This window comes from Protomyctophum parallelum (genome assembly GCF_964188405.1).
Source record: "Protomyctophum parallelum genome assembly, chromosome: 5".
Taxonomy (NCBI): Eukaryota; Metazoa; Chordata; class Actinopteri; order Myctophiformes; family Myctophidae; genus Protomyctophum; species Protomyctophum parallelum.
This window is the reverse complement of record NC_139702.1, coordinates 51047992-51059644: the sequence shown is the minus strand read 5'-3', so window position 1 is coordinate 51059644 and position 11653 is coordinate 51047992. Positions and strand designations below refer to the sequence as shown.

General features: G+C 44.4%; 1 pseudogene across 1 annotated transcript; it reads right to left on the bottom strand.

Annotated features, from left to right (window-relative positions):
- Positions 1 to 10982: 10982 nt before the first annotated feature.
- On the bottom strand, positions 10983 to 11653 carry LOC310858413 (D-aminoacyl-tRNA deacylase 1-like; annotated as a pseudogene). The gene has a single exon. The product of its transcript is annotated as a D-aminoacyl-tRNA deacylase 1-like (transcript).

The following is an 11653-nucleotide window of genomic DNA, read 5'->3' as shown; positions in this document are numbered from 1 at the left end:
GGGTTCTGGCTTAACCCATAGCCTTGTACCTATGCACATGCAGTGCCCGTTTCTTCCAATGACCACGGAAGTCTAGTTTGAGAGAAAATGTTATAGTCTGTCTACACAGCAAAATCTGTAATGTTAAGTGTAACAAGACTGGGTGGACACCCAGAATTTGTTTCACCCATCTTGGTAACACTTGCAGATAAGGTTCAGAAATGTAATTTAATGTAGCAGGGCTGAAATTGGCACAGCTTGTGTCAAGACCAGAGTAAAAGGGAATTTCAGACCAAACTCAAGATCACTGTATTAAATTGTATGTAAACCTACTTTCGTAATATGTGGGGCAATAGCCTGTGTAGCATGTACTTATATGTCTATATGTCTTGATAAATTGAATACATATACACTAAGACCACAATGGAAACAAGGCCACAGACAGGCAGTCAAGCAGGCAGACAGACAGACAGGGTTATCTTTTAGCATCATTATATAATGTATAGCCTAATTGTACCTATATCCAAAAGCCTAATTCAGAATCACGTCCTTATATGTGGTCTGGTCAGAATATCAAGCTATAATCCTTCGAAATACATTTAAGAACTAGAAAAAGTGCCCTTCTGGGCACAGGTCTCCACCAGGATAGGAATGTAGGACATTGCAGCTTGCCTTCATCTGGTGGTTGGATAAAAGGGCAACAAAAGTAAATTAGAGGTAAAACACTTTTGGGCCAGTTATAGCGCCACCTTGAGGCTGAGTTGAAATTGTTCATGTGGCATTTCTTCCTCGGCCTAGTGGGAATGTGCGTGCACAATTTCACGGAAATCACGCGATGTGTTCATGATTTGCAGCATTTTGTTTGAAACTGAGCACTCCTGTGAAATTTGGAAGCCAATCTTAACCAATCAGGATGGAGTCTGAGAAATCTGAAAGACCCGTTTCGTTGAATGGCTCTAGAGAGACTGTGTACCAATTTGCGCGATGTTTGGACAAAATCTGTAGGTGTACTGTGCAAAAACTTGTTTTTCACAAAGCGGCCTCCTGGTGGCGCTATAACAGGCCGTTCTGGAAATTCTGGGGCAGAGGTTCATCGTTGGCATCCAGGGAGTGTGTGTGCAAAATTTGGCATCGACCGGGTTAACGGTGCCGGAGATTAGCTGCTCACGGACACACGGACGGACGGACACACGGACGGACGGACGGAGTGCAAAACATACTCTCCCCCCATGCCTTCGGCCTGGTGGAGACAATAAAATGTAAAAACAGTCCGACACCAGGCTGATGGCTTGACACTTCGATTGGGAGTGTCTCAGAAACTTGTCTGGTTTGTTTGTGTAGGCATGGGATGATTACAAAATGGTCCCATATCTCATCTGAGCTGCGGTTTCTTGGAGTCTCTCACCTCCTATAGGTTTATCTGTATTCAATACATGCATGCACTTTGTATGTACCCATGAAATGAGTACCGTACCTAGGCTAGTGTAATTTGCCACATAACGTCACTGTCAAATCCATGCTCTCTCTCTGTGTGTGTGTGTGTGTGTGTGTGTGTGTGTGTGTGTGTGTGTGTGTGTGTGTGTGTGTGTGTGTGTGTGTGTGTGTGTGTGTGTGTGTGTGTGTGTGTGTGTGTGTGTGTGTGTGTGTGTGTGTGTGTGCGAGTGAGAGAGAGAGAGATATGCCAGCATCCATTTGAGTATATTGGGAAAAGAAAGTTTATAGAGCACTTACAATTACTGGGGCTCATTTCCATAAATGGAGCTACTCTAATTATATATCTCTATAAATGGAGTTCTTATCTGCTGGAGTGTGTCTAATGCATACATTTATTAGTTTGTTATATGTGACAGGAATGTACAGTTATTATTTTGTTGCTGCATATTTTCAGCCACTTGACTAATCTTTGTGTCAGAGAGTTTAAACGTATCTGAGTTGTGTACAGATTTATGAATTACACATCCTTAATTTAAATTAATTCAATTGATACCTTTATAAAAATGTAGGAGAATGTCTTCAACCGCGTTATACATAATATTATTTAATAAAATATGAGAAATGAAGCAATGTTAGTGTTATCAGGGCTCTATTTTGGGGCAGGCATGAGATGCAGTCAATGGGTGAATTAGCAGGTTCCGAGGTCACACATAAGCAAATTGAATATTCACCTCCTGATCACTACCATTCTACATTCTACAAACATTAGCAAAGCAAATACGCATCCTCTGATTCGTGTTCGATTCGAGTTTCACTTTGGTGAACTTTGACTCAATGAACAGCAATGAAGTGTGTGGTTGACCCCACTTGACTGTTGACTGTTCTATAAATCTAACTGACCCGAGATGGAGGAGCATCACCGCACGCACGCACGACCGCACACGCACACGCACACACACACACACACACACACACACACACACACACACACACACACACACACACACACACACACACACACTTGAGAGTGCGTCGAAGAACAGGTCCAGAAAGAAGAAGACGAGAAAAAAACTCCTACGCCTTGAGCCCCAGGCTTTGAGACACATCAGACACTGTCACAAACAGCGTCGTTTGTTCTGCTTAAGCACATCAATGTCAACGTACACATGCTCAAATAATCACACACACAAACGAGTGCACCCAGGAACCTGAGAACATAACAATAAATGATGCAGGTAGAGCCCGTGCCTCTCATGATGAAGTTACTATTCCTCAAACTGGAAGAAAAACTCAAAAGGTATAGCCTTTTTTGGTATTGTAGCTGGGTTAGCATGCCTGTACACATTTCTGGCATGTATCCCTGTGCTTTGCTCTAAAGAGTATCAGTCAGGCCTAGTATGTCCTATTGTGATGATGGATTAGGTGTTAAATTGCGTGATTTAATCTTTAATTGCGACCGCAGGTCAGCCCGTCACCCCACGCCTGGCTATGCCTTGTGAAATCACGTGACATCAGTGACATCATGTGACATCATCAGGGATGGAGATCAATATTGGCCAGCAACTCTACATCTGACCTCAAACCTCAAACCCTTAGATCTCCATATATGGAGCTGACCTGTTCTGACATTCCATATGTTGATCCTTCCCCATCCATCCTTCCCCTTCGATGTCTCTCTTTTAACTGATACCTGTCTATTCAAACTCTAGACGGGCCCGCCCCAAAGTTATTAATGCAGCCGCACCCGTCAGCGAAAACTATTGAGTTCTCAACAGGCCCGAAAATGAAGGCCCGGTCCTACCTGGACCCTCATCAAACCCTGTACACTCAAGACAATGCCCCGCTGCCACTCGTAGATCTCCATATATGGAGCTGACCTGTTCTGACATTCCATATGTCTGACCTCATCAAACCCTCCACCCCTATACACCCCAAACCCTACACTCAAGACACGCTCCATATATTCCCCGTACAGAATTCATTCTATATGTTGATCTGACTCCCCATGCCAAAGCCCAGCAGTCTGCCGTTCACCCAGAAGGATGCGTGCACGCGACCACGCTCCAGCAGCCAGCATGTAATAGGAGTTGAGGCATTACATTTTGTTTGACTCGGTTCCAGATTAATAGTGTGAAAATAGACTAAGTAAAAGCTCCCCACGCCTCACACTATTATTGTATTGTATAACTATTGGTATTAAAAAGTTCTTAAAAGCAGCGACGTCTCCAGAGAATTGTGACTAGGGGAGCTGGCTATTTAGAGCAGGGCCTAATGAATCTTGGTTTACATTGAAGTCAGTCAGGGCTTGTTTGGAGCTTGGGCGTGCCCCCCTGGAGCCGTTCCTGCTTTAAAGTCATTCAATTGTAACTTTAGAAATGTACAGTTACCCCTGAATATATTTATACTGTATGTTGGTTTGTTTGCTGTTGAGTGAGAAAACAATGTTGCACATTAAGATAATCATCTGGGAGGACAAGCAGGTAATGTGAATAAAGGAAAGAAAAGTAAATCTAGGAGAGTGAGGATTGTTGTCCATGTGTGACACAGAGTTAACCAGACAACCATCTCTCTCTCTCACAACCACACGCACACGCACACACAAACACATTTGCTTGTCTGTTTGTTGTGACTGCACAATATACTTGATGACTTGACCATGCACGCACTCTCTCTCTCTCTCTCTCTCTCTCTCTCTCTCTCTCTCTCTCTCTCTCTCTCTCTCTCTCTCATATACTCAATCAAGCATTGATCAGCTTTTCAGCCATCAACAAGACTAATGTTTGTGTCATTATCAAGATTCAAGACTAATACATTTACAATGAACACACACACACACACACACACACACACACACACACACACACACACACACACACACACATATTTCCATTTCTTCCTGAGGCATATATGAGACGCTATAACCCTCTGACTGCACTGCACAACTGATGGTCTGTGGTATGAAGAAAAGTGTACTGAATGTTCAAGCTTGTGTGTCAAGGAAGGTGGCAGACAGCTTGAATTTATAGAGGTGCATATTTAGTCACATGTAAAGCAGGCCGTCAGCCCAATTGTGCTCACCTGAGGTGGGTGTGGCTTAGGGGACTATATAGGGAGCTCTCCTGGCTGCAGCTCACTCTTCTCTCTGTCCTCCCTGCAAGCAGGACTGCCACCTGGCTCAATGGGCCTAACCACGCTTTTGTTAACCACTCTCCATACATCCATACACTGCACACATTGCTGATAACTGATATTCTCACATCCCACACTTCATTATTTTGCAATGCTTTATTTACTTTAATATAATAAAGTACAAATAAATTAATAATGCAGACAATAACCACACAATGACATTCCAACACAATTTAAAATAACTCAAACAAAAGTGTTTGTGGTTGCAGCACTGCTTTACCTTTCTAGCAGCAGAACCCAACTGCATGGATGTTCAATTCACATCTAGACAGCATAATTCCACAGAAGGATGACAACACGGTAACCTTGATAAAAGAACATTTACAAGGCCATTAAAAAAAAAAAAAACATTGGTCTCTAAATCTAAGTAATCCTAAAACAATACATTAGAATTGAACATAATACAATAATAGAAAAAGAGGGAAAACTTGCACCAGAACAATCTGCAAACTATACGCCCCCATCGCTGTGAGTTTTCTTTTCTCATCATTTGACAAGAAAGCAGGCACGTTGGCAGGACCTTGAGGCTCTTAAGGTGTGCACAAGCAGTCAAGCACAAGCAAGGTGTAATAAAGCCAAAGGTATCTCAAAATGTAATAGTGAATAGAATAGAAAATCACACCCGTGTGAAGTGAGTGGTGCAACTCCGTGTGGGTGTCCCCGGGGGGGTCCCCGGGGGGTCCAGACTCACAGGAACGCGGCCAGGGTGCCGGCCCGGTTCTGGCGAGCGTGTGTGTGTTAGGCTGCACAACAGTGACACTTGGTGGTGAAAACTAACCAAACGCTATTTTCGTGCTCGGACACATGCAGCCAGCCAGGAAGCCAGGGACATACATAGCTTTTTTGAGTGGTTGCACCACTCAAACTTTTTCGGCATCAATAAAATGCAACGTGGGTCAAATCACTTCAAAATAAAGACAGAACAACAGTAGAAACAACTACGGGACTAATAACTAAAACAGTTTAATGAATAAAAACAACAATACCAGGGATCCTTCAGTCCAGTGTACTGGGAGGAGCCATGTTTTAAGATCACCTTTGAACCTTGGCAATGAATCCAGTGATTTTAGAAAGCATTCTACCACTGAGTGGTGGCTGCAGGCATGTAAGCATTTTTGAGCGTTCTGAATTTGGGGGTTACGAGGTCATAGTAACTCGATCCCCCTGGTATTCTAGGCTACATGTGAACATGCATCTTCCCTTGAAAAGTAGTTGATCCATACAAGTACCTGTGCAGTGTGCACAATACCTTTGAGGATTCTGAAAACAAGATGCAATGGTATTATAGTGCAGTGGTTTTCAACCCTTTTCATATCAAGGCCTGTTATTTATTCAGCATTTTAGCCACGGACCACGTTGGATGAGATTTTGTTCACAATTCCATGCTGTATTGATGTGGCACTGGTACCATAGGAGAGATAACACTGGTACCATAGGAGAGATAACACTGGTACCATAGGAGAGATAACGTCTGGTACCATAGGAGAGATAACACTGGTACCATAGGAGAGATAACACTGGTACCATAGGAGAGATAACACTGGTACCATAGGAGAGATAACACTGGTACCATAGGAGAGATAACACTGGTACCATAGGAGAGATAACACTGGTACCATAGGAGAGATGACAGGAAAATGTTGATCAAAATGTTGCATTGCCCCTTCAAGGGTAGTGAATAAAAGGGGTGACCAGGTTTGAGGCATAGACCTCCTTCGGCTCTGCGGTGAGTATAGGCAAGCTTTCCCGGGATTCCTTGTGAAGCATGAGTGAAGCTTGCCAAGCTTCCACGTGCGTCACAGAAGGGGACGTTCGGTAGGCCAATCAAACGTTTATTTTCTCATGCCATTGCAATTGATAAATCCCAGAAAAGACGCGCTGTGATTGGCCAGTATAGTCACTTGAGTGGCAGCAACGCAGCGTGCCTTCCACACTTCTGCTGGACTTCCTCCTTATGCTGTAGACACATGTCAACTACAGCAGCCAGTAAGGCATCTATTGATTTAATATCTATGGTTTGAGTCCTCATGTTTGGCCTGAAGCCTGATTTGTTCATATATTACCCATGCCACTGAAACTGTGATTTTATATACCTGCTGCTATTTTTTATATGCCCTCTGCCCCCCCCGAAACTTTTGGACCTGTAATCCTGTGATGTGACATTGAAAAATTGATTCTCATTTGTGTAATGTGACAATAAAATAGATTCTTATTCTGATTTACTTTAGCTTTACTTTAGCTTTAGCTTATGTGCTTGACTGTTACCACAATCCCACGAGGAGGAAATAGAAAGCTTATATTTGTATATATCTGTGTGCGTGCGTGTGTGCGCGTGCGTGTGTGTGTGTGTGTGTGTGTGTGTGTGTGTGTGTGTGTGTGTGTGTGTGTGTGTGTCTCTGTGTGTGTGTGTGTGTGTGTGTGTGTGTGTGTGTGTGTGTGTGTGTGTGTTAATGGAGATGGATGGAGTGTGTGTGTGTGTGTGTGTGTGTGTGTGTGTGATCTCTGTGGTGCATGTGATGAGGTGTGTTTGAGGCTGGTTTTAATGCTCTGAGGGGATTCTGTAATTTTCCACTGTCAGCTTTATGGCCCAACAGCCAATGCTTCTTGACCCACGCTTACATTGATTTGTGTCCAGATACGAGAGCAAATCAAACATCATGGTCTTCCAGTGTTACTAAATCTCTCTGTGTTGTAATTAGCTCCCTTCGGGTTGGATGGAAGTGTAGTGAATAAATGTGTGTGTGTGTGTGTGTGTGTGTGTGTGTGTGTGTGTGTGTGTGTGTGTGTGTGTGTGTGTGTGTGTGTGTGTGTGTGTGTGCGCGCGCGCGCGCGTGTGCATTGATTGATTGATTGATTGATAGTATTTATTAGCAGTTTTACAGAATTACAGTACACTTCAAGCACAACTCCATAGAAAAACTTGTATGCACCTTACAAAAACTGTTAACTGCGGGACGACACCATAAAGCATTACACTTGTTTACAATAGGGTCCACCATTTTCAACTGATCAGAACATTTAGAGACGTACAAATATGACGCGAAGCCTGCGCAGCTAGTTCAGATCGGGCGGTGGCGGCTCAGGGGTCGAGTGGCTGGATGGTAACCGCAAGGTTGCCATGTTCGAAGTCTCCTATCCTCCTGGTGGAGACCTGTGCCCAGAAGGGCACTTTTTCAAGTTTCATTTGAGATCCGATTATCCGACCAAAGTTAAGATTAAGCATGAGCACTTTTAATTTGAACAGTGAGATGTAAAAATAATCTAGAGCCATGGCCATGACAAGTTCCATATTTTAAACCTTAACAAACCCTGTACCAGTGTTCTATTCCTAATGAAATTGGCCCAATGCCAGTCACTCTCATATCTCTTGTTATTAAATCTCAAGTATCAAATTAACTTTGTTCTTCTACTGTCCCACCACAGGGATGTCCTTACACTGTATTGTACTGTGCTGTTAGATGCTGCAAACATGAGATCAGATTTAGACATTTGCTGATGGCTCTACATCGTGTATGCGACATGCTGCAGGGAGCATGGCTATATTGTCGAATAGCCAAAGTATAGAATAGGGCTTTAAATGGTTAATGTACATTTCGTAATAAGAATCTAAATCTGCAAAGTGACTATAGTATTAAAGCCCTCAAATATAATATATATTTGCCTCTGAGATGTAGTGGGATATAGCATAAAGTATCGGAAAATGGGAACTCAAGTAAAGTAACTACTAACTACTGTACCTCAAAATGGCACTTAAAGGGGAATACCACACATTTTCAACATTTTACTATGTCATTAATATACCTCTGAAAATAATCTGTAACATTATGAAGTACATCTTTGTGATGTCACTGAGATGTAACATAATGTTACATGATCACGTTTCAGACCTCCAGTTCTAGGCCACTCTGAAAATGAGTGGTACAGTACAGTACTTGAGTAAATTTACTTTCCATCACAGCTTGCAGGTTAATATCTCAAAAACAAAAGAGTTGATTATAGGGTAGAAACCGAGTTTGAGGTCAAGTTTCAACTGCAAATGTAAGAGAGGGGCCACCAGTTTATAAATAAATAAAACATGCTGACTCTTTGCTGTCAAATTGTATTGAACTAGAACCTTGAACGCCACACTACGTGTGGTACTACCAACTGAGTAAGACACGCACGCACGCACACACACACACACACACACACACACACACACACACACACACACACACACACACACACACACACACACACACACACACACACACACACGCACACACACACAAACCGTATACATTTTGAATGAACGCAGACAGCAATGTAACTTTGGCCACTAACCGTGTTTTTTCCATGCTGGGAAGGTTGTGCATGTGGGCGCTCTGTAATCGGTCCATCGCATCACGGAAAGGTAAAATGTGAACACTCACAATGCTGGGTTGAAAACGCAGAGGTAAAGTTAGCGTCAAAGGTCTATAGACTTGGCCAACCGAACCGCGCACAAAGCTGTGCACGCAGGCCTGGGCCGTGGCTCAGCGGTCCAGGCACCTTGGCTGGTAACCCAGTCTGGCAGTGTGCCGCGGGTTCGACTCCCGATCCCGACGGCCTTTACTGCATGTCACCCCCATCTCTCTCCCCGTTTCCTGTCAGAACCCCAAATTGTGGGCAATGTGATTTAATATAGATCATATTATTGATATGATACTCAGTCTGGGGCTGGGGGAGGGAGTTGGTGTTAAATGATGACTCTGAGCTTGGGAAGTTGGGATGGGCACACATTTAATTATTACATTTTTAGGCAAGTAGCCAAGTATTCCCTGGGGGGGGGGGGGGGGTCTGTGTATTCCTCTGACCGTGGCCTGTTTCTCTTCCGGAGTGAGTGTACGGCGAAACCGCAGTCAAAGTTAAACAGAGAGTGAGAAAGGGGATCGTTAAGACGGCCATAAGGTAATACTGTAAATATCTGTGTGAAAATGCAGATGCTATTGCGTGGCCAGTGAGGAGTGGTGACAGATCTTCAGACAGACAGGCAGACAGACGGACAGACAGACAGACATACAGACAGACAGACAGACAGACAGACAGACAGACAGACAGACAGACAGACAGACAGACAGACAGACAGACAGACAGACAGACAGACAGACAGACAGACAGACAGACAGACAGACAGACAGACTTAAGGTGCGTTTGGATATAGGCACACTGAGCACACTGCCAACTAGAAAAAGTGCCCTTCTGGGCACAGGTCTCCACCAGGAGGATAGGAATATTTAGGAGTAATATAAACATGTTTTTTGTTTGTTTGTTCCAATCTTTGCCAATCAGGATGGAATATGGGAAATGGTGCAGATCCGTGTTGATGGCACGCATGCACAATCCACCTGTTGGTGGCGCTATAACAGGGCAATGTGAAATGGGTGGGCTATATTCCTCAGCCTAGTAGGAAAGTGCGTGAAAGATTTCACGTGAAATTGCACGCTGCGTTCATGATTTGAGGTTTTTTGTTCAAAACAGGCCAATCCTGCAAAATTTGAAAGCCAATGTTAAGCCAATTAGGATGGAATATGAAATATCAGACACATCCGTCTTGAGCACATGACTATGGAGATACTGTGTAACGATTTGCGGGATTTTTGGACAAAATCTGTAGGTGTACTGTGCAAAAACTTGTTTTGCACAAAGCGGCCTCCTGGTGGCGCTATAACAGGCCGTTCATCGTTGGCATCCAGGGAGTGTGTGTGCAAAATGTGGCATCGACCGGGTTAACGGTGGCCGAGATTAGCTTGTCACGGACGGACGGACGGACACACGGACACACGGACGGACGGACGGAGTGCAAAACATACTCTCTCCCCATGCCTTCGGCCTGGTGGAGACAATAATACAAACTATAGGTAAGTGTGCTCCTGGTGCACATTTCCGATCCCATACAGAGAGTGTACACCCTCTGAGTTATGGGGGTCTGTGGCCTAATTGATCCCACCCAGAGGGTGTATACAGAGAGTGTACACCCTCTGAGTTATGGGGGTCTGTGGCCTAATTGAATAAACTGGGGATCCTTGAAATTGAAATGTTTGAGAACCACTGAGGTAAGGCAATAGCTGTTTATGAGGGGAAATTATCTGTGGTTGAGTTCCCTGTGATAAAGCACAGCTGGGGGGAAAGTCACAAGATTAAATGCTGATTAGATGTCTCTTACATTGGGCTGGCGTAGGGATCTCCATATTGGCCATGGGCTGTGCTGTGATGTTAGGCACGTCCATATAAGGGCATTTCCCAGGGGTTCACACAAAGCCGGGACAAGTAAAAAAAAAAAAAAAAAAAAAGGTTTGACGAGTTTTCTGGAAAGTGAGTTCGTTGCACAGGTGTTTGCACACGTTCAGTTAAGTACTGTATCAGAGTTGCTGAGGCTCAACAGCGTCACATCCAACATGGTGTCTTTCTCTGATGACACGTTCTCTGTCGGCACTGCTGCTGGCGTTAGGGTCCTGATTAGAGCATTGGGATTTTCGGGGGAGCCCATCTCTCTGCTCGACTCAGAGGGGCCCTTAGAACGCGTCTTCTCCTTTCTCTGTTGCTGCTTCTCCAGCTTGGACAGCTGTCTAGAGTCTGTGGGACCAGTGGGTGATGTCAACTCGATGGTAACGGGTCCGTTATTGTGAATGTGGACCTGCATGTAGGCTCCAAACTGCCCAGCCTTAACAAGCTCTGGCTTGTAGACACTCCTCATGTTCTCCAGCATGTGGTTGTATAAGGGCTGGGCCAGCTCGGCGGGCATGGCCGCGTGGAAGTCTGGCTTGTTTCCCTTCAAGACGGCCTGCAGGGTGAACTGGCTCACACACAGCACTTCAAACTGCCGCTCCATGACGCTCTTGGTCCACGCCTTGCCATTCTCGTCCTCAAACACCCGTAGGTTGAGGATCTTATGAACTATGTAGTCAACATCTTTCTGGGTGTCCTCCACGGATATCCCCAGCAGGACACACAGTCCTCGCCCTATGGAACATATCGGCTTCTCTCCCACTGTTACACTCGCTTTAGTTACTCTCTGAATGATGGCTTTCAT